A 23,937-nucleotide genomic window follows, 5' to 3' on the forward strand; every position below is an offset into this window, starting at 1 on the left:
CCCTACATTTCATAAAGGGATAATATTTGTAAAATTTTGTGCACCAAATAAAATATCTTCTTTCCATGCTGCTAAAGTAGAGTTAACCTGGAGCTTTCCAAGGTGGCAGCTCTGGTGGCTTTCCTTAGGAAGGGGTTTTTCTGTGAATGGCTTCTTCTCATGGTATTGGCCTAGAGTTTTCGCAAAACGTACAGCAATGTCTTGAAGATGGTAAAGCACTTAATATTGAGTTAGTACAGGAACAAATATTTCAATGATTATTTAGTATTATAGTTCATCTACCAAAAATTCTATTTTAGAATGAAATGGCAGCCTTGTAACACAAAGTAATCATAGTTACATTCACTTTATTTATTTATTATTTTAATGCTCATTTTAATTTACAGATAATTAGCTCTATTAATTCTTGGGAAAGGTTACCAAGTTAATATCTCTTAATTTTTCAACAGTGCTCTATACATTAAATTCAAAGTATCTAATTTTTAGATTAAAGTGACATTTAACTATATTACTTGAGAGTTAGTGAAACACTAGCTTTGATCCAGAGGCTGCATTTGTATGTGCTTTATTGCCCATACTAAGTTGTTCATGTAAAATGAGAAATAAATTCACAGAAATAAACTAGGTAATTTTGTAAAGTTTATGAATTATGGACTCCATGTATAGTCATTTGGAAGAGAAAAGTGAGTACTCCCTCACAGTATGCTCATCATCTAATTCTGTCAACCTATCATATATTTTAAAATTGACAGGCTCAATCAAGTTAATGAACTGATTATTAGCCTGCAATAGACCAGATAAATTTTGCATAATAAATTATTCTGTTGAATTGAGCATTTCCTTTTTCCAAACTCTTCCATAAATTTAGATAGATACAGGTAAAATCAAAACTTATCTACTTGGAGAGAAATAATTTAACTACAGAATTTCCTTCTATAAATATCTGTGTGCATACTGAGTGGCAGGTGCCGTGATGGATTTAGTACAAGGCAGAAATCAAGGAGCTACTTGTTTATGATGGCGGCATATATTAAACACTTAAGATAATTGACACACATGGTAATTTTTGGTAGATTATGTTGAAAAATTAGCCAGTGTGTTTTCCTCTCCCATGTGGTTGTGCTGGCCAGGTTACAGTGCATATCATTCTTTGAGACGTAGGGAATGGTGGTCAAAGAACAATGTCAACAGAAGTACAGATTCAGTTCATGATTTTAGTATCAAAATGAGGCTTTTGACACTGTAACATAAATTGGTAAGTATTTCAGAAAGAAAAGATTTTTAGTTTCAAAGGATGAAATTTTAAAAAGCCAAATAATGCATAGAATGTCACAGGGTATGAAATTCATAAAAATAAACCTTAAAGTGGACAAACTAGAAGATAATGTAAATCAGTTTCTCTATAACAGGCAAAACATACAAACAAAAAAGTAATTTGAAGGGATTTAGAAGAAATCAGAGGAGCACAGGGAATTGGGAGATAAAATCAATTTGCTGGTATCCAGAGTAGAGTAGAAGGGCATTAACATTTTTGTGTGTGCCAGCCACCATGCAAGGTCACCCCCATCTTCCTCCCAGAGCTGTGTGTTATTTATGTCTTTCCTCTACAAAACCCCAGAAATCAAGATACCTCCCTGGGGAGAAAGAAGGTAGGGAATAGGCATGTTGACTGAGAAATCTCACAAAATATCTTGCTTTGCTTTTGACTATATTAAAACTTTAGGTCCTCAGAACAGTAATATTTGAGACACAAAGTAATTAGAAGTCCCTGGACAAAGTTATTTCTTAGGAACAGCTAAGCTTATAGTGTGTGAAATTTATACTCAGTTAATAGTTAAAGAAATGTGATAATGCTCTTAAAGAAATATATTGGATAATAGATTGGAGAGTAATGGTGAGGCCTATTTTAGTTCAGTTTTCAGGCAGGGTGTGTGCATCAGTATTCTTTGATGTAAACAATAGAAGTTGACTTTAACTGAATAAATTACCAAGAAAGATATTGGCTAATTTAGAATTCTTGGAAAGGTTGAAGTATTAAATTGAGACTAAGTTTCCAAAAACGAAATAAAACATAACAACAAAATACTGCAAAAGAGGTCTGGAGATGAAATTGAAAATGCGACACTTGTACACCAAGAACTTAACTCGACTGCTTCAATTGCCGGTACCAAAGCTCTTCTGTGAGACAAACAATAATGAAGGAAACTGATGTCTCAAGAAGCTAGATACCTCAGCTACCATTTCACAAAACAGCAACAACAAAAAAACCACAGCAAACAAACTCCAAAGAAATAAACCTAAAAAAGATTCTAAGCAGCAGCTTTTCCCTTCTCATTTTGCTTATTTTTAAACTGAAGAATATTAATTAATAGATACCAGCTGCTACAACAAAGATGCAAATATAACAAAAGCCCAAAGAAGAATGAGATTTATCTCAGGCCTAGCAATTTGCGTGTAAAGTAGGCTTGGGCTGACGTGACAGCCACATGGTTTCAGGAGGTCCAACTCTCTTTGTCTTGTGCCCTGGCCTCCTCAGTGAAGGGGGACAGCAGCTGTCTCCAACTTTTGTGGCACCAGGGACCTGTTTCATGAAAGAGTTTTTCCACAGATGGAGGACGAGGATGGTTTCAAGATGGTTCAAGGATATTACATTTATTGTGCACTTTATTTCTGTAATTATTACGTTGTACAATATAATGAAATAATAATACAACTCACCATAATTCAGTATCCGCAGCCACTCCCCAGCACCAGCATTGCCGCCTCAGCTCCACCTTGCATCATCTGTCAGAGGTTTCTTGTAAGCACACTGCTAACTACATCGCTCAAATACCCAGTTCACAACAGGATTCGGATTCCTGTGAGAATCTAATGCCACTTCTGATGGAACAGAAGGCGGAGCTTGGGTGGTTATGCCAGTGCTGGAGAGCAGCAGTAATTGCAGATGAAGATTTGCTGACTCACCTCCTGCAGTATGGCCCAGTTCTTGAGAGGCCCAGACCCGTAGCCTGGGGGATTGGTGACCTCTGGACTAAAACATCATGTCTATCAGTCTAAAGAGGCTGAACATTTAACTCCAGTCAGAATAAATGACTTAAAAAAATAAAGAATGATAAATGCTACAACACTGCAGTGAGAAGGGAACTCTCTTCCACTGTTGGTGGAAATGTAAATTAGTGCAGCCATTATGGAGAACACTATGGAAGTTTCTTTTAAAACCTACAAATAGAACTATCATATGACCCAGTAATTTCACTCCTGGGTATTTGCTCAAAGGAAAGGGAAATATTCAGTTGGAAAGATACTTGCACATCCATGTCTACTGAGGCATTATTCACAATTACTAAGATATGGAATCAATCCAAATGACCAAGAACAGATGAATGGATTGAGAGAGTGTGGCACATATATGGAATAATACTCATCCATAAAATAAACAGTGAGACCTTGGGACCAGCAGTTAGCGTAATGGCTATGTCGCTGGACTCCCGCGTAGTCGACCGGGGTTCGCGTCCCAGATCCAGTGGCTTAAACTCACGCCGGGCGTGTGTGCGTGCGTGCCCAAGATCCTGAGAGGAGAATGGAGAAGGGATTGTGGCATGGCCATCCCCCCTGGGGGGTGATTTCTCACTTTCTATCTCTCTCTCTCTCTCTCCCTCTGTCTGGCGAGTACGTGTGCCCTGTATCAAAAACCCCTCGGGAACCAGCAGTTAGCGTAATGACTATGTCGCTGGACTCCCATGTAGTTGACCACGGTTCACGTCCCGGACCCGGTGGCTTAAAACTCAGGCCTGGCGCATGTGCGTGCATGCCCAAGATCCCAAGAGGAGAATGGAGGAAAAGGGATTGCGGCATGACTATCCCCCCTGGGGGGTGATTTCTCGTTTTCTGTTTCTATGTCTCTCTCTGTTTGTCTGGCGAGCACACACGTCCTATAGCGAAAAACCTCTCCAAAAAAAAAAAAAAAAATAACCTTAAAATAAATAAATAAATAAAAAACAAAAAGACAGTGAGACCTTGATACTTGATTCAAAGTGGACAAATATGTAAGATTCAATGCTGAGCAAAGCAAGTCAGACTATGAAAGAGAAGCATTGCATGTCTCCATTCAATATTTTCTTTTTTTTTTTCCTTTTCTTTGGAGAGGTTTTTGCTATAGGGCGCATGCGCTCACCAGACAGACAGAGAGAGCAGAGAGACAGAAAGCGAGAAATCACCCCCCACGGGGGATGGCCACACCACAATCCCTTCTCCTCCATTCTCCTCTTGGGATCTTGGGCACGCACGCACACACACCCGGCGTGAGTTTAAGCCACCGGGTCCGGGACTCGAACCGCAGTCGACTACGTGGGAGTCCAGCAACATAGCCATTACACTAATTGCTGGTCCCATCAATATATTCTTAATGTCTGCACTCTGTGGCAGAAAATGAGATGCTAGAAGGAATAATAGCAGAGAAGGCAACTGTAGAGACTAGACATGGTATAGGAGAAGTGGGTAATGGAAAGTGAGAGAAAGGGAATCAGAAAAAGAAACAACCATTTAACAGGCATAAAAATGAAAAGTTATCTGTTGGTAATGAACATAGTAGTATCTTTGACTTGACTGATATGCATTGTTTTTGTACTGGGAGAAACCATTTTGTATGCTATGAAGATGTACAGTGATTGGGGACCAGCAGATGGAGTAATGACTACATTGCTGAATTCCCATGTAGTCGATCATAGTTTGAGTCCCAGACCTGGAGACTTAAAATTCATGCCAGGTGCTTGTGCATGGATGTCCAAAATCCTGACAGGAAATAGAGGAGTAGGGATTGTGGCATGGCTATACACCTTAGGTTGGTGATTTCTCCCTTTCTGTCTCTCTGTTTCTCTCTGGCAAGTGCACAAACCTTATAGCAAAAATCTCTAAATAAAATAAAATAAAGATGTACAGTGATTAAATGTAATAATTTTTTTTAAAAAAACAGACTGAACACAGGAAAGGGGGATATCCTCCTTCCCTTCTGAGGATACTTCTTCCATGCTATTTGTCAATCTCATGGCTTCTACTTACCACAAGAAAGTGAGGACAATGTACTTATCCAATATGCTGTGCCACGTGACTAGGTAACTTCTGTAATAGAAACAGGAGACATTAGAGGACTGAGAGAGAAGCGTTAGCAATCTCAAGCATAAGAAGACTGACAGGAATATTCTTAACTGGCAAGATTGACCCCTGGCCTGTGACACATCCTCAACGGAGCTAGCGAAAGTGGGCTTTACATTTTCTATATTGAGGAAGTGGGAATCACAAGTAAGAAATTGAGTTTAGATAGGGAAGTATTTAAATATATAATGTCTGATGTTCAGAATGTAGGTCTGTTCTGAAGATGAAAACGTGGTATTTATTATCATGAAGTGGTATGACTCTAGGATTAGGAGAGATAAACTAAGGAGATTAGAGTTGAGAAAGAGAAGATATAAAACAAAAATCACTAAGATATCAAGGCACTTACAGACCCGAGGACATAGTGTCAGCTAAGAGAGTCATTGCAAGTAGGAAACAGCAGAAAAATCCCAAGTGTGGTTTTCTAGCAGTGCATAGACATCCCAAATCCAAGACTATACTGAAATAGGATGAAAAAATTGATGCAAAAAAGAATGAGCCTAATTCCTAAAGTAAATTTAGATATAATTTGTAAGCATGTTGCTTTTTAATGGATTAATGAAATTCATCACAAATGAACAAGAGATTATTGTAATTTGTATTGATAATACTCTATAAAATTTATACCTAATATATTTTTGGTGGCTTCCAAATAGTAACTTTTTACCATATTATTTTATCACACTTAATTTTTTTTTTTTTTTTTGGAGAGGTTTTTGCCATAGGGCGCATGCACTTGCCAGACAGTCAGAGACAGAGAGACCGAAAGCGAGAAATCACTCCCCAGGGGGAATGGCCACCCTGCAATCCCTTCTCTTCCATTCTCCTTTCAGGATCTTGGGCACGCACACACGCACATGTGCCCGGAGTGAGTTTAAGCCACCGGGTCTGGGACTCGAACTGTGGTTGACTACATGGGAGTCCAGCGACATAGCCATTATGCTAACTGCTGGTCGCTCACACTTAATTTTTTTAAATGTATAATTCCAGTTGTTTGTGCAAATTCTCTCAATAGAATTTTGGTAGTTTATGTTTTAAAACCAAAAATATTTAAACTCATAGTATTAAGGATATCCATGAAGTTGTGCTAAAAGGATGTTTAAAAGATATTACATTATTTTTCTAGATCAGGCCACATGTTAGATAACTATACTTGTGCTAAGAAATAATCCTTAAATCATAGCATCTTAGAAGGATGTACATTTATTTATTACCACGATTTCTTTCTTCTATATTTATTTATTTATTTTTGAGAGGTTTTTGCTATAGGGTGCATGTGCTCACTGGAAAGACAGAGATACAAAAAATGAGAAATCACCCCCCGGTGGGGGGGGGTGGCCATGCCGCAATCCCTTCTTCTCTCTTCTCCTCTTGGGATCTTGGGCACGCACACACACGTGCCCAGCATGCATTTAAGCCACCGGGTCCAGACTCAAACCTTGGTCAACTACATGAGAGTTCGGTGACACAGTCATTACACTAACTGCTGGTCCTGCACCACAATTTCTTAACATCAGGAATTGGTAAGAGTTTACCTATGCCATTTTCTCTCAGACTCCAATACAAGTGTCAGGTAAATCTGTATTAATCTCAAGGCTCCTCTGGGGACAAAGACCACACATTCTCACTCTTTTTCTGTTAATTTTTTAAAATTATATTTAATTACTATACATCTTTACAGTGTCCCACATGATTTTTCCCAGCATGAATATGTTGCATATCAGTCAAGTCAAAGAGACTTCCACATCCATTGTCACTAACAGGTAACTTTTCACTTTTGTGTCCGTTAAGCAGAGCAGTATTTTACCCGATTTGGGCCGGTTTTTGTTGTTGATGTTGTCGCCCATATTTGTAGTAACACTTTACAATCATTCATTGCTTCCTAAAGAGCTACCCAACTACCACTTTACATGGTGCCTTCCCAGATAAAACATGATTCTACTATCATATTATTGCCAGTATAATTTTGTCTTATTTCACAATATCCAAATTGGTAGGGTTTAATGTGTAGATGGATCTTTCTAAAATATTTAATATTTTAGAAGTTACCTTAATTCTAAATTAAAATGCATAGGTTACAACAGTTAAAACATAAGTGCCTGGTACAGTCTAGAAAAGAAATAAGATTGGGGGATTAAGAATTTGCATGCAATTTTTAGATCGATGTTTAAACTTTACCTGGAGTTGTGACACTTCACTGGTTTTAACTATTTATGAATAAAGATAATAAATGGAGGCATGCAGAGGAATCTCGGGGTCTGCTAATCAGAAAGAAGTAAGTTATTCTGGACATTAAAACTAATTGTCATGTTGTAATTCTTTTTGAAACATGACATGCTTAAATAATTAAATATCCAGTTACTTTTTTTGATTCACAATAACTTAAATACTTTCCTCATTATATTTTATCTTGTTTTTACCCCATAAACTCAAAATCAACTTCACTAGCCTTTTACTACACTAAAGACCAACTGGCCTTTCTAAATATATTTTGATTAATCACCTCTAAGTATGGGGAACTCTTGATAGCACATTATGTAAATGTGCCTCAATCTGTGCTGTGTGTATGAAATTTGAATGATATTTTTTTGAGAAGAAATAAAAAATATTAGCAAGAGTTTGTGGTCAAATCATTTTGGTAATAACGCGTGTTATGCTTTGTGTGAAGCTCTTCACTGAAATTCATTTACACATTATCCTACAGCAATGTTCAGTCTCTACTGAGTAACGTTTGGTTCAGAAGCTAAAGAAAAATTAGAAATATGGGCTCAGATTTTTGCACAGTGGTAAGACGACTGGATCCACATGGGATAGGTCCTTGATTCAAGTGCCAGGGACTCCCTGAGTGTGCTGGGCATGTGCGCCTGTGCCTATCATACATGCTGGGTTGAGATTATTTTAATTAGAGAGGTAGAGAGAGGGAAAAAGTGCTCCCCAGTGGGGTCATACTGCAGTCCCTTCTCCTCGATTTTTGCATCCTTTTGGGGTACATATGCACACACACTCAGCATGGTTTCATAAGCCACTGAGGTTGGGATTTAACCATAGTGGTCTCAGGAGATCCATCTCCCGTAACCACTAGGCCTCAAAGCTATCCCAAGTTAGAATTATTGCTACTAAGAGTCAGGTTTTGTGTTTTCAGTTTATTTGATTGCCTGCCACAGGAAATTTGTAAGTAAGCAATTGTTTTAAATACATAAAGTAACAGTAATTGAGAAAGCTAGTCTAAAAAGTTTCAGGAGGATGACCTGTTGACAAACAGCAATTGATTTTTTTTTTTTTTGAGAGGGTTTTTTGCTATAGGGCGCATGCACTCGCCAGAAAGACAGAGAAACAGAGACGGAAAGTGAGAAATCACCCCCCAGGGGGGATGACCACTCTGCAATCCCTTCTCCTCCAATCTCTCTCAGGATCTTGGGCACGCACACACACACACGCCTGGCATGAGTTTAAGCCACCGGGTCTGGAACTCGAACTGCGGTCAACTACGTGGGAGTTCAGCGACATAGCCATTACGCTAACTGCTGGTCCCAAAAGCAGTTGATTAATCAGAAAAAAAAATACATATTAAGTTCTTTTGTTGTGTTAGATATCATCACTCAAATTATATCATTTGATCTTACAATAATATAGTGTGAGATTTCTACGTTCAGTTTAGAGAGAATAAAGCAAAATATATTACTTTCTCAAGGTCATTTAGTGGCATATTAATCAGTATTTGACTGGTATCCATAAAGGAATTAAACATCAAACCTATTGTCCTAAAGTGCAATATTCTTTTAAGGGAAACAAATAAGTCTTGATAAAAGTATTTAACCTATGTTGAAAGCATCTTCAAGTTACTAATTCAATCCCCTTCCTGCCTATATGAACAATAACTCTATAATGATTAAGAGACATAAAATATTCTATCATTTCAAAAATATAAACTAGTAATTATTTATCATTAATAAATTTAAAACTTAAATGTTAAAACAGACAGTGTACAGAATAGCACCTGTTTTCTGAATGTCGCTCAAAATGTATGTGAGAGTCACTGTGGACAGGAAGAGTTGAATATCTGCTTCGTTTTCATAAGACCAAGAAAAAAGAAGTAATATATGGGATAATTCATCATACCTGGTTTATTAAAGTTCCTTTATTACAATGGCACAGTATCATCTGAAAAAGAAAATAACTATTTCTTATAAAATTATAAGCCATTTCTTATAAATTGCCATTACCTTTTTTTCATTTATACATTAATTCAAAGAATCTTTATTAATTGTCCTGTGTACTAAGGAAAATGAAAAAAAAAAAAAGTCAAACTCAAGACAAATGATACACTAGCAAATAAACTAATAACTAATTAAAACGAAGGATTCTAGGACCAACACATGGCATAATGGTTTTGTCACTGACTCCCACATAGTTGAACATGGCTTGAGTCCTGGACCCGGTGGCTTAAAACTCATGTCTGGCACGTGTACATGCATGTCTAAGATCCCCAGAGAATGGAGGAGAAGGGATAGAGGCATGGCCATCCCCCCTGGGGGAGGGCGGGTGATTTCTCCTCTCCAGTGAGCACGCCTACCCTATAGTAAAAAATCTCTCTCAAAAAAAAAAAAAAAAAAAAAAAAGAAGGATTCTAAAAAGTAATAAGCTCTAGGGAAAAATCTTAGCCTTAATAACATAACAAAGAACAGAATAAAACGTGTTTCACTGGGATGGACAACATTGATAACTGAAATGCCACTGTATTCAATGACAATCAGTCAAAGCCCTAAAATATGAGCAGTTTCCTGCGGATTCAGAGGAAGAGCATTTCAGAAATTGAGAAAGTACCTACCAGAGCCACGGGAGAGGAGCTTGTTGGATCAGACTGAGAAATAGGGAGCCCTCGTGTCTGGCTGGGTACAGCGAAGGGATTAGAGTACTAGCAGATGAGTTTGGCGGGTACAGTGAAGGGATTAGAGTACTAGCAGATGAGTTTGGAGAATTGTGAGAACTGAGACTGTATTGAAGGGAACAAGTAAACTGATTCCTGCTTCATTAGAAATCCTCTGGCAGGCCTGAAGCAAGAGGAGAGACTGATGCTGTTTGTGTTTTTAAATGTACACTCTGCTATGCGGCGTGTGAAAGCAGACAAACAACTTTGGAGGCCACTAGAATTGTCCCAGGAAAAAGACAAAAGCAAGGGACTGGCTCAGCGGAACTTTAAATGACATGGAAAAGAGTGGGCAACGAACCATTTTGATCCCACAGGGGGTCTCGGATGGGCTGAAAGTGGCGATAGAGTTCAAAGTGTCTGTGCTGAAGCTGTTTAGACTAAAAAATCTTAATTAAATTATATGATTGACTAGTGTAAATTACCGACATAATTGTAAATTGTTTATGCTGTTTTAAACACAAACTAGGCATGTGTTCACGGAACAAATTACATTAACATTTCAACCACAGTCTCAGTACGAGCTATCATCAATGTATGAATGCTCACATTCTATCCCTTCCTCACATTACTTGAACTAAATGCACAAAAATGACAAATACATAATCTCCAGTAAGACTCTAATCCTTCGCCCTACTCTCACATGAGGCATTAGCCTATTCTATCCTAGAGACAGAATTCTCATCAGTGCCAAAGGCTGGCAGGTATAATTTGGCATATCAATCCTACACAACTAAACAGAGGTCAGAGGAAGTCTTTTTAAAACATAATACAAATCTCCTTGCATTTGTATAGTCTTCATGTTAATATAAAATATCTTTGATTCACAACGTTCAGCTCAAATGATTTTATTCTAAGCTCCCACATTCAGAGTTGAGATTAAACCAAAGGAGACATGTCCTTTGTGGAAAATTACATATTTAATATGATATACAAAGAGAATTTACTTGGCTATATTGATTTTTAAATGCTTTTGGCTGTGCAAATCATATTTCTTCTCAGAAACTAGTGTACAATAGAATATTATATAAAACATTAAGGTAGTTTTATTTTTTTGATACATCAGAAACTATTGCCACTGCACAAATACAATAGCAGGTCTAAATCTATCAAAATAGCTAAATGTTTCAGGGTTAAGCAAATTTTTTAACTCTTTGGATGCTTCACAGATGTTTTAAAATTTATATTAAATCTAAATAAGTCATTGCTTTCTTTTCAAGTTTTTGTACTTCATAAATATTCCTGGTTTTGCTTTTAAAAAGGCATTAAAGCTGCCAATTGATTTTACATTTGAGTTTTAAAAAATTAATATCACAAATATTTGTTCTTATAACAGGTTATTTGAGATAATCTTATTGACACTAATATCATAAATTCCTTAGTTATATTCTGCTGCCTACATATGGGGGATTTTAAATAAGCAATGTAAGATAAATCAAATTTCTAACTGATTAGAATGTTTTGAGATAACCATTATAGCATTAGTTATGATTAATTAGAAACATATACCCTCACCATTAGGTATAAAGTTTTACAAAATCCTTTGGAGTTGTGTGTGTCTGTGTGTGTGTGTGTGTGTGTGTGTGTGTGTCCCCAATAATGATAATGGTTTTATTATTTATTTACTTTTACTTCCCATTCTTATAATGTTTTATCTTTCAGGAATGACTTCATCTCATCACTTCCTGTATGAAAGCTTTCCTAATGTCTTCATTTTTTTTAATTATACTCCTATAGAAGCATAAAACATTTGTATTTGAAACCCTGTAACATTTAGCTATGTTAATGCAATCATGTATTTTTCATCCCTACTAGACTGAAATCCCCGATGGCAGGACAAGTGATTTACTTGTGTCTCCATCTTCAGAAATCCATACCATTCCTGGTAAATGATCAGTGGGTATAAAGTCTTTAAGTCACTTATTACCATGACAAACGTAGAATGTAGATTAAAATGGACATTTTTACAATTCAAAGAAAAGGAACAGTAAATGATAGACAAAACATTTTTATATATTGTATCTTTTTCTATTTCCCAGTCAAAACTCTGACTCTACATTAAACCACACCAATTTTTGTCTTTTAGAAATTCAGGGGCAAAAAACACAAAATCCCTTTCTGAGAACAGAGACTGTATGGAAGAAAACAGTTCTGTGGGTGATTTGTTATCATAATTAACAACTAATACTAACTGTATTAGTATTAAACATTTGGAAATTTAAGAAATGCATGGAATTGAAATATCTTTGTTTTCTCACTTTTTTTGTTTTTACTAGTTTTGGGAAGTCTGATCATCATACCATTGACTAAAATAACATACTAAGTATGATTTATAGTGGCTGTATGAATCTAATTTGTACTAGACACAACACCAAGTTATCAAAATGTTTACTTTTTAAATATATTATTTCTTTAACACATGGTCTTTTATTGTGAAGATGCAATATATTCCAAAGCCCTTGTTTGAATTTGACAAGAAATGATTGTCGTGTCCTTTGGAATCACAGGCAATTTTGTACTCCCGGGACTTTATTTACTAAATTAAGGTTTCTAAGATGTCAAGAGGAGACATTAGCTTTAAGGTTGTTATTGTCTTAGTACAATAACAGTTGGGGAAGGCTTTGGAACTTTCAGAGAAAGCGATCAGCTGTATACTAACTATCTCATTGTCTCTGTAAATTTACTTTCCTTGTATTTTTCTAATGACAGTATTTAGGCATTATGATAAATTAAATAGATGTTTCAAGTTATTTCATGAGTTGCATCATAATAATGTGTTAATTATTTTGAGAATTTTTAAATTGCATCTATAAGCTTACATGAAATATTTATGTTCTGCTTATAGAACTCTGTCCCCTTTTAAGAAAAATAATATTTTAATTAAACTATTTCATTAATAACTTGCTGCAGATTTAAGACTCTCACTAATGAAAAGCAAAATTATTTTTATTATTAATACTTAAAATTTTATAGAACTTATCTTTTGTCAAATTGTCTTCAAAGAATGTTTTATATATATATATATATATCACTTATTTAGTCTCACTTAGCAAAAAAATAAAAATAATATATCTAAAATTTTTTTGAAAGATTTTTGTTATAGGGTGTGTGTGCTCTCCAGAGAGAAAAAGCAAAAAATCACTTCCATGATGGAAGGCCATGCCATGATTCTTTTTCCTCCATTTTTCTCTTGAAATCTTGAGCACCCACGCACATGTGCCTGATGTGAGTTTTAAGTTGCCGGGCCCGGGATTTGAACCACTGTCAACTATATGGGAGTCTAGAAACATAACCATACACCATCTGCTGGTTCCATAGATCTATAAATTTTGTTCTGTTATTATTTTACACAGATAAGGAAACTGAAGCATGGAAGGTTAAGTTGTTCTACAATGTTACAGAAATAACACATGGCGAAACTAATATTTTAAAACAGGCTGTTTGAATTAAGAGGCAATGCTCTTAGTAAATATTTTCAGGTATCTGTATTATAAACACTATAGTATCTTATGGTGTACTTCTATATAAGTTTGAACAACTGGGTCCTATTTTTAAACAATTATAATACAGTTAGTGGATGACTAATCAATTATTCAAGGATTGGACTAGGAAAATTTTTTTTTAATTCTTTACTTCTAATTTCACTTAGGATACCAAAGAAATAAATCCCACAGTGTGTTTAAAAAGCATTTATTTTGCTGAGTATAATGCATTGAAATTGATCTCAAAATGCTCGGAACTTTCCATTCATTTATGACATCATGTTTTCCTGTTTCTAGCCTCACACAGAGCCTTGGCTTTAAAAATTGTTGAATATATGGAAGAAAATGAAATGAAAAAAATTTAAAAAAAGGAAAATAAATAAATAAATTAATTAATTAATTAAAAATTATAATTTCTAAGATATTATATGTGTTTTTCAACTGTAAAGATTCTTCTGTGAATGTTACCAGTCTAAAGTCATCCAGATACAACTTGAAAATGCTAAATATCTAAAGCATATCATGTATAAAAATGAAACAGACAACATCCTAAACACAATATCTGAGCAAAAGCCACCCAGTACCTTCAAATCTGGTCAGTAGAGGAGAACAGCCTAAAGTCTCAGGTTGACAGGACAGGGCATAGATGGGTCAATATGATGGACATTCACACTGACTGTCCCGCAGGTCTCAAAACCATCCTTAGGTTCAATTATTCACTAGAATAACTTCTGTAACTCAAATAAAACTGTTTCTACTCAAAGTTGTGGATTACTACCACAAAAAAAAAAAAAAATGCCCATTAAAACCAGCAGAGGTGACTAAAGAAGGAAACAAACAAGATTCCCATCATCCATTTTTTTGTTTTTGTTTTTTTTTTTCAAATTTTTGCTATAGGGTACATGAACTTTCCATAGACACAGAGAAAGAGATCATGAGAAATCATCCTCCGGGGGGATGTCCACACTGCAATCCCTTCTCTTCCATTTTCCTCTTAGCATTATAGGCATGAACACACATGCTCCTGGCGTGAGTATGAAGCCACCAGGTCTGGGACTCAAGCCACAGTTGGCCAATGCCTTAACCATTACACCATCTGCTGGTCCCTCCATCATCATTTTCTATTGGAGTTGTGTGAATTGCGCATATTTTCTTTCTTTCTTTTTTTAAAATAGTTATTTTATTATTTAACTCTTAGCATTATAGGCATGAACACACATGCTCCTGGCGTGAGTATGAAGCCACCAGGTCTGGGACTCAAGCCACAGTTGGCCAATGCCTTAACCATTACACCATCTGCTGGTCCCTCCATCATCATTTTCTATTGGAGTTGTGTGAATTGCGCATATTTTCTTTCTTTCTTTTTTTAAAATAGTTATTTTATTATTTAACTTTATTTGTCATCATTTTCTACTGGAGTCGTGTGAATTGTGCATATTTTCTTTCTTCCTTTTTTTAAAATAGTTATTTTATTATTTAACTTTATTTGTTGTTTATTTTTCATCTGACCATAGAGAGACAGAGAGAGAGAAAATGAGAAAGCAAGCCAACAGGTCCAAGACTCAAACTGCAGTCAACATGTGGAAGTCCAGTGCCCTTAACCACCATGCCACCTGCTGGCCCTCAGTTGTGCCTATTTTCTAAGCAATGTTGTGTAACAAGTCATATCTTATTGTTGACCAGGGAAGCTAATCTGAGACTTGGTGTCCAGGTATTTCACTGGGTTTTGATCAGGTAAGCATGTACTGCCTATGTTACTGACCCTTAGTTACTTCAATCATCAGCCTCCAGCACCTCCAGAGGTGACAATGATACTGTATGGTCCAAGGTCCCCACTCTGAATCTCATTGTCATCATAAATTATTATCTGGTGTGTTCCAAGGCCACAGAGGTGCAAAACAGATTCTTTAGGAAGGATATTTTAAGGCCCTAGAAGTTATCCCTCTGGAGTGGGTCAAGGGCCAATCCTTTCTTCAGAATGTGCAAGGTTTGAACATTTCATACCTGCTGGGTTAGTACTTTACTGCACAGCAGGCAAAACCAATAATCCCTACTCTGAAATAAATTAATATCTCATTTGCATGTAACAGAGGCACCTTGACACTGATTTTTGGCATAATACAGAGTAGGGGATAAAAGTAAATTAAGACAAATCAAGTGGATATAGTTAAGGAAAATGTATACTCTATATGTTGAAGAAAGAGGTTCTGAAGGTAAGAAGCAGTCAAGGTGATCTGTGTACACACATAGTGCACGTAAGAATGGATGCACAAAAACACATGAAACACAAGGTTTTTATTTTGTTTATGGTTTTTGCCATAGGGCACATGAACTCACCAGAAAAAGGAAAAGTGAGAAGCCACCCCTCAGGGAGGATGATCTGTAATCCCACTACAATCCCTTCTCTTCCATTCACCTCCTAGAATTTTAGGCACATGTCCAGTGTGATTTTCAAGTCACCAGGCCCGGGACTCAAACCGCTGTCCCTCATGTGGAAGTCCAGCACGTTATTCATCATGCTACCTGCTGATCTCAAGAACTGAACTTCCCAAAGCAGTCTTACATAGATAACAATTCATTCAAGAGAATAGCTTTAAAAAAAAAAAAATTACTGTTAGCTGTGGGACCAGCAGTTAGCATAATGGCTATGTCTCTGGATTCCCATGTAGCCAACCATGGTTCAAGTCCTAGACTCAGTGGCTTAAACTCATGCCGGGCGTGTGTGCATGTGTGCCCAAGATCCCAAGAGGAGAATGGAGGAGAAGGGATTGTGGCGTGGCCATCCCCCCTAGAGGGTGATTTCTCGCTTTCTGTCTCTCTGTCTCTCTCTCTCTTTCTGGTGAGCGCACACACCCTATAGCGAAAACCTCTCAAAAAAAAATTACAGTTATTTATCTGACACAATTTTGTTTAGTGTATATTTCTCTCAACTCACAGGTAAAATACTGTGTAAATAAATGTAGTATTCTTTTATCTGAGTGCCCAAACCTGTCTTATATAAGATTTCTCTACATGCCATAGTAAGGTCATATGACTTATAGCAGGTACATTTCTAGGACAAATTGCTGATAAATAATAGTCCACAGAAATAGTATGAAACTCAATCTATCAACTACCTGATTCCTGTTACCTTTACTCATTCACCTAGGCCCTTCCTCATGTACTTTTGTAATGATAAAGCATTCAAGATTTTCTTTTATTTAAAACAAGAAAAAGCCAATATGAACACAAAATGATATTGCAAAAGTATAAGAAGGAACATAAAGACCCAATCTCAGTATAATGATGAAATACGTATGTGAAGAAAGCTCGTGGTAGAGACAAAGTAACATAATTAAACAAGCATTAGTATAGGAAATAAAAATATATTAAAACTAAAGTATCTCCTATGTTACGAAAACTTAAGAAAAGCTCGAGAAAAAAATGATTATTCAAGAAAAGGAAGTAATAACAAAGCAGGCAGAGCTAACTTAACAGAGAAAATTGAAGGTCACATTGGATGAATATGAAAGGACAATAGACACCCAAACTAAAAACGGTTATATGTTTGACAGCAAGGAGAAAACTGAGCAAACTAAAGAATAAAAAAGAACATACAGCTTCTAAAAAAATTAGAAAGAAATTAATAGATGCTAAAGAACAAAAGTGATCCAAAATATGAATATTTCACATCCCCCCAGAATGACTATAAATGAAACAAAGCAGTCAGATATATAATTTAATATGATTTTCCTAAAATGGAGAAAAACAAATCTTTGGATTAAAAGTTCAAGAAAATAAATGGTACAGTTCAATCAATACTGACATACTGCCTGGGGCAGTTAATTGACTTGAAAGATAAAGAATCCCAAAGGCAATCTGGCAAATCTTCAAGTCAACTACAAGCAGGATAAACCAGGCTTCGTTCTGACTTCTTTGCAGTAACATTCTCCACAAGAGGACGACTGGAGAAAATATCAACAAGATTTTCAGGAAACATAATGTGATCAAAATTTTAACACTTGGCTGAATTGCCATTCAGTTTAAGGATCATGGATAGATACTGTCAAAGAACATCAGATTCCACACTCATACATTTACATAAGAAACAAATGATGTCTCTAGAATACATTATTACTTGATAGTAACCAGGTACATTTCCATATATGCAAAACCTACCTGATATTTGCAGTAACACGATTCATTAGTAGCAATGGAAAGTTAATTTTTATGTCTATAAATTCAAAGACACCTACCTACACAATTACAGAAATAATACAAAATTACAAGAATAATGTGCTAATGTTGTAGTATGCTACAACATTCAGTTCATCTTTTTCTTTATTTTTTTAAAGATATTTTTGTTCTGGGGCCGGCAGGTGGCATAGTGGTTAGAGGCACTGGACTCCCATGTGGCCAGTCGACAGTGGTTCAAGTCCGGGACCTGGTGGCTTGCTTTCTTGCTTTCCTTCTCCCCCTCTGCCTCTCTCTAGTCAAATTCAAAAATAATTAAATAGACAAATAAAATAATAATAATACATAACTAAAAGAGAGGGTTTTTTTCTATAGGTAACATGTGTTTTTCAGAGAGATGGAAAGCAGAAAGTCACTCAGCAAGGGGGATGGTCACACTGCAGTCTTTTCTCCTCCATTCTCTTCTTGGAAATTCTGGACATGCACCCACATACACACCACACCCTGTGTGAGTTTTAAGTCGCTGGGGCCAGGACTCGGACTGTGGTCAATTACATTGACCATTGGAGTTGGCTATGTAACCATTATGCCCTCTTGACAAATGCAAATATTTAATCAAATACTATTGATATAATAGTCTTCAAACGTAATATCTGTATTTATTAATCAAATCTGAATCTGAGACATAACAGTAACCAGGATCAGAATTATGGCTTTCATAGAGAACTCTATTCTGAAACTTTCATCAGTGAGCCATGTTGGTGCCACATTTTGTCTTACATACAGCTAAATTGGCTTTCTAAATTTCTTTAATTTCTTCTACTCCAAATTTATGTGTGTGTGTGTGTGTGTGTGTGTGTGTGTGTGAAATAATAAAGCAAAAATGATTTGGGGTCTGAATTATTTAGATTGGCTATTCTTTTTGAACATTTCATTCATTTCAAACATGTTCTTCAATCTCTGCGGTTTTTCTTCGTCATAATCAGATCAACATTCCAGCTTGTAATTCTGTGGCTATATGCACAAGAAAAAGAACTATTCTAAACAGGACTACCCACCAACATCACGAGATCTATAAAATGTCTTAGGAAATAGATACAATCAACCTTATTTCTTGTTCAGGTTATTCACAGGTTGAGATGTCATTTTGAAAAGTTATTGTTGAATAACCTTTCCAGATAAAATGCATATCCTTCATAAAAATCAAAAGGGCATCAAAGAATATTTCAAAGAGCCTCAAAACTGGTAGGGTTGTATAAGTGGGTAGGAAAGCTAGTATTAAAGAACTATCTTGCATTGAAATATTTTTTTTATCACAGATCCAAATTTTTGAGCATACATTAAGTTCAGGAAAGTTATTGTTGAATAACCTTTCCAGATAAAATGCATATCCTTCATAAAAATCAAAAGGGCATCAAAGAATATTTCAAAGAGCCTCAAAACTGGTAGGGTTGTATAAGTGGGTAGGAAAGCTAGTATTAAAGAACTATCTTGCATTGAAATATTTTTTTTATCACAGATCCAAATTTTTGAGCATACATTAAGTTCACAGCTGTATGCATACAGACTCTACTCCAAACAAATAGCAAGAATTAATAAATATAAAAAAGTAATAAAATATACACATGTGCTCTTTAAGAAATACTACCTCTGAGTACTAGGAATCTCATAAACACACAAAATAATGAGCAATGTTCTGTGCAGTGTTTTGGTTTCCAGGCTAGGGAGAAAATAGTGAATAGGAGTTCAAATGTTCCAAATTAATAGAGACTAAATTTTCTCTACATAAGGCTCTAAAATTCACTTCTTGAAGTTAATGGTTAGAAAAATAAAAGAAACTGAAGTCCATTCCTGACAAACTATTGCTAGAGCCACACCATATTGGGACACTGTGAGCAAGGAGACAGAAAGAAACAGGAAGAGACAGAGCCAAAGTGTCCTTTCCACTCATAATTAGCTATGGTATATTCAGTATCAACTTGGGGTGGGAGCTCAATAAAAAACACACAGAACATAGAACTATCATAAATATTTTTAGAAACTACAAGTAGAGGGACCAGCAGTTGGTATAAGAACTATGTCTCTGGACTCCCATGTAGTTGACCGTAAGAACTATGTCTCTGGACTCCCATGTGGTTGACCGCAGTTCGAGTCCTGGACCCAGTGGCTTAAACTCACGCAGGGCGTGTGCGTGAGCAAGATTCTGAGAGGAGAATGAAGGAGAAGGGATTGTGGCATGGTCATCCCCCTGGGAGGTGATTTTTACTTTCTCTCTCTCTGTCTCTCTCTGTCTTTCCAGCGAGCATACTTGCCCTATTGCAAAAACCTCTCAAAAAAAAAAAAAAGAAAGAAAGAAAAGAAACTACAAATAGATGCACAAAATATAAGAAAAACTGTTGCATTGGAAGACAGAGCAAGAAAGACTGAGACAAAACTCTTATTACCCACTCAAAATTGTCCTGCATACAAACACATGGGAAAACTAAAGTGTCAAGAAAGATAGCCAACAATGAACAATCATAAGAGGCAACCATGTAAATAAAGATGTCCTTACAAAACTCTAACAATGGCTTTAAGATGAATATGGTTAGGATGCTGAAAGAGATACATTATGATAAGGTTGGGAGGTTGTAAAGATTCGGCAACACGAGCCTTTTGTTAGTATGTCTTTCCATATTTCAGAAATAGAAAAATTTTAACTATTACTCAGTTTGTTATGTGGCTAGAGATACAGATGGCTATAGGTTTTGGTTACTAGCGCATTCGCAGACTTGAGTCAAGAACTGAATTGGATTATAGAGAGCATATAGGAGGCATCCACTTCAATACCACGGATTGTAGCAGGTGCAATACACCTCTAGACCATCATTTCAGATCATGGCTACCCTAGCCTTTGATAAAAAATATGGTGTTTGTTCCTGGAGCCCAAGTTTGTAGCTATTCTTGATCTTGTATCAAGGCTGAGATGACGTGATCCTAGTGCCAGCTCCTGGAAATGGGCCTTTCTGATTTCCGGAGAGGAGTCAAGCTTGTGCTTCTCTCTGTGGATCATTTCCTTTGGCTACTCTGAATCCGTTTTTATGGAAACAACTCACCAAAGACACACACACACACATACACACACACGCAAACCCAACAATAAGGAGAAGTTTTAAAGGAGAATAAAAATTTAGGGAATCTCTCTTCTAATAGTAAAAAGTGTCATTAAAAACTAAGTATGTGAGCTGACTCCCTAGTTCAGCAATAACACACTGTTTGAGAAGAGCCAATCCCACATCATGGCCATGATACAGATCTCTGGCATGGTCAGCCTGGAACATACCAGGTGCATTCCTGAGTGCTGAAGATCCAGCAGCCTGGAGAGCTAGAGAAAGCGTGATCATGTACTGTGAACGATATTCCTCTTTCTCTCTCTTTGTCTCTCCTTCTTGTGCATGTGCACACACTCTATCATAAATTTCAAAAATAAAAGTATTGAAGTGTATATAATGCATAGAAGCACAATTTAACAGAATGTAGAAAAGCATAGAAATAGATTCATGATAGACAACAGAAGCTGCTTGGAATGGGGTCAGGGCCTGTGTGAGGTATTAATAAACACTTTTTTTTTTTAAGTTTTTGCCATAGGGGATGTGCACTATCTGAAGAAAGACAGAGAGACAGAAGGAGGGAAAGTGAGAAATCACCTACTCCGACAGGAGATAGCCACACCACAAATACTTCCTTTCCGTTCTCCTTTCAGGATTTTGGACACTCCTGCATAGAAGCTCAGTGTGATTTTCAAGCTGCCAAATCTGGAACTCAAACCATGTTCAGTCATATGGGAGTCAGAACTTTTTTTAATCATCATGTCACCTGCTGGCTCAGTGAGAATATTTTAGATACAAGAAAACTTAAATAAAGGGAAGGGGCTATAGGACACAGCGCATCACAACAGAGTAAAATATTAGATCATCAGAAAAGTTATAACATATTTTTGCATAGAAAGTACATTATGACTTTTTCAATGACCCAGTATATGGACAAGTTAATATATAGTTCCTTTGATGACTCGATATACAGACAAATTAATATATAGATCCAGAAAAATTAGAAACCCAGTAGAAACTTGAACAAAAGTGTACAACATAATGTAATGTTCAATATTGAAAGTGAATATATGTATATTCTTGATTTGATTATTACACCCTGCATGTGTGCTTTAAAAACTCTACTGAAGGGGCCAGCAGATGGCAGAGTGCCTACTTTGCTAAACTCTCACGTGGCCGACAACGGTTCAAGTCTCGCACATGGTAGATTGAAAATCCCAAAGAGTATGTGTGCATGCCTGCCCAAAATCCTGGGAAGAAAATGGAGTAGGGATTTCAATGTGCCTATCCTCCCTGAGTGGGTGATTTACCACTTTCCCTCTCATGTCTTTGTCACTCTGGTGAGAGCACAGGCCCTATGTGTGTGTGGGGAGAATAGCCACACAAAAAAACAAACAAAAAAACAAATGAGCAAGAAATGTGGTACTCTCTAGGGACCAGCAGATAATGTAATTGCTACATTGCTGGACTTCCATGTAGTCAACTACGGTTTGAGTCCCAGACCTGGTGGCTTAAACTTGAGTGCGTGCGTGCCCAAGATCTCAAGAGGAGAATGAGGAGAAGGGATTGTGGCGTGGCCATCCTCCCTGGGGGGTGATTTCTTGCTTTCTGTCTGTCTCTCTCTGTCTGTCTGGTGAGTGTATGCACCCTATAACAAAAAATTCTCAAAAAAAAAAAAAAAGAAGAAGAAGAAAGAAATAGGCACTCTCAAACATTCAGAAGGAAATACAACTTGGTACAGGGATGAAGATCTGGTCATAATTACTCATTTTTAAGAGGCCTTAGCTATTTGATTTGACAATCACATTCATGAGATAATTTTACTTATACCTTTTGCAGATGATTATAAGTATTATGTAATAGTAAAAACAAATAGCAATATTCTTTTCTTATAGCAAAAGATAGGAAAAAATCTATGCTACCATCAAGTAAACTACACAAAATAATTTTGTGCAATTATTTAATGGTGAAAAATAGCTCTGTAAATGCAGAAGAACATATTCTAGGGCTAGACCCTACAGGCCAGTGATTAGGGGAGCCAGATCTCACATGGCCAGCTATGGCTTGAGTCCCACCTGCTGGCTTGAGAGACATGCAGGGCATGCCCAAAATCCTGACAGGAGAGAGAAATGGAGAAGGGACTGTGATGTGACCACACCCCACAGGTCATGCACACTCTCTCTCTCTCTTTTTCTCTCTCTCTGTGTCTCTAGATATTGCATGTGACCTCTGACAGCTCAAAATAGAAACAAATGGGAGCAGCAGTTAGCGTAATGGCTATGTCGCTGGACTCCCATTTAGCTGACCACAGTTCGAGTCCCAGATCCAGTGGCTCAAACTCATGCTGGGCATGTGTATGCGCGTGCCCAAGATCCTGAGAGGAGAAGAGGAGAATGGAGGAGAAGGGATTGTGGTGTGGCCATCCTGCCAGGGGGAGAGTTCTTGCTTTCTGTCTCTCTGTCTCTCTCTGTCTTTCTGGCGAGCACATGCACCCTATAGTAAAAAAAGAAAATAAAAGAAAAAAAACTCTCCATTAAAAAAACAGAAACAAAAGAAATAATTGAAAAATAAGCACTGAAGTATAAAAAAACAACAAAACAAAAGCAAAGAAAAACAGAGTTCAAGGGGATGAGAAAGATGAATATGAAGGTAAGAGGCAAGATTTTTTTTTCTGTATACATTTCATATAACTTAAGATTTTATAAAACCTACATAAATTGAAAAATAAAAACAGAGTTAGCTTGGTTAAAAAGAAAATACTAGCATGTATAGGCACACACACACAAATTATATTCATGTATATTATATATATATGTATATCTCTAATATACAGTGTGCTAAAAATAAGTCTCAAAAGATATCTCAAACAATTTGTAGTACAGAAAATAAATGATAAAATAGTATAGTATTGATTTAATATATTCATAAGTATTTCTTTTTATTTATTTATTTTGTATAGTAAAGCAGGGAGTTTATCAAAGGATAAGGATGGAAAAACAGAGCTTCCAAGAAGGGAGAGATCCCAGAAAATGGGTGACCAAAGAGGAACCAGGGCAATGAGTTTTAATCTGAGTCTGAGGGGAAGAGTATTTAGTTTTTAAAACATACACTCCCA

The sequence above is a fragment of the Tupaia chinensis genome, unplaced genomic scaffold (genome assembly GCF_000334495.1).
Source record: "Tupaia chinensis unplaced genomic scaffold, TupChi_1.0 Scaffold000452_1, whole genome shotgun sequence".
NCBI lineage: Eukaryota > Metazoa > Chordata > Mammalia > Scandentia > Tupaiidae > Tupaia > Tupaia belangeri.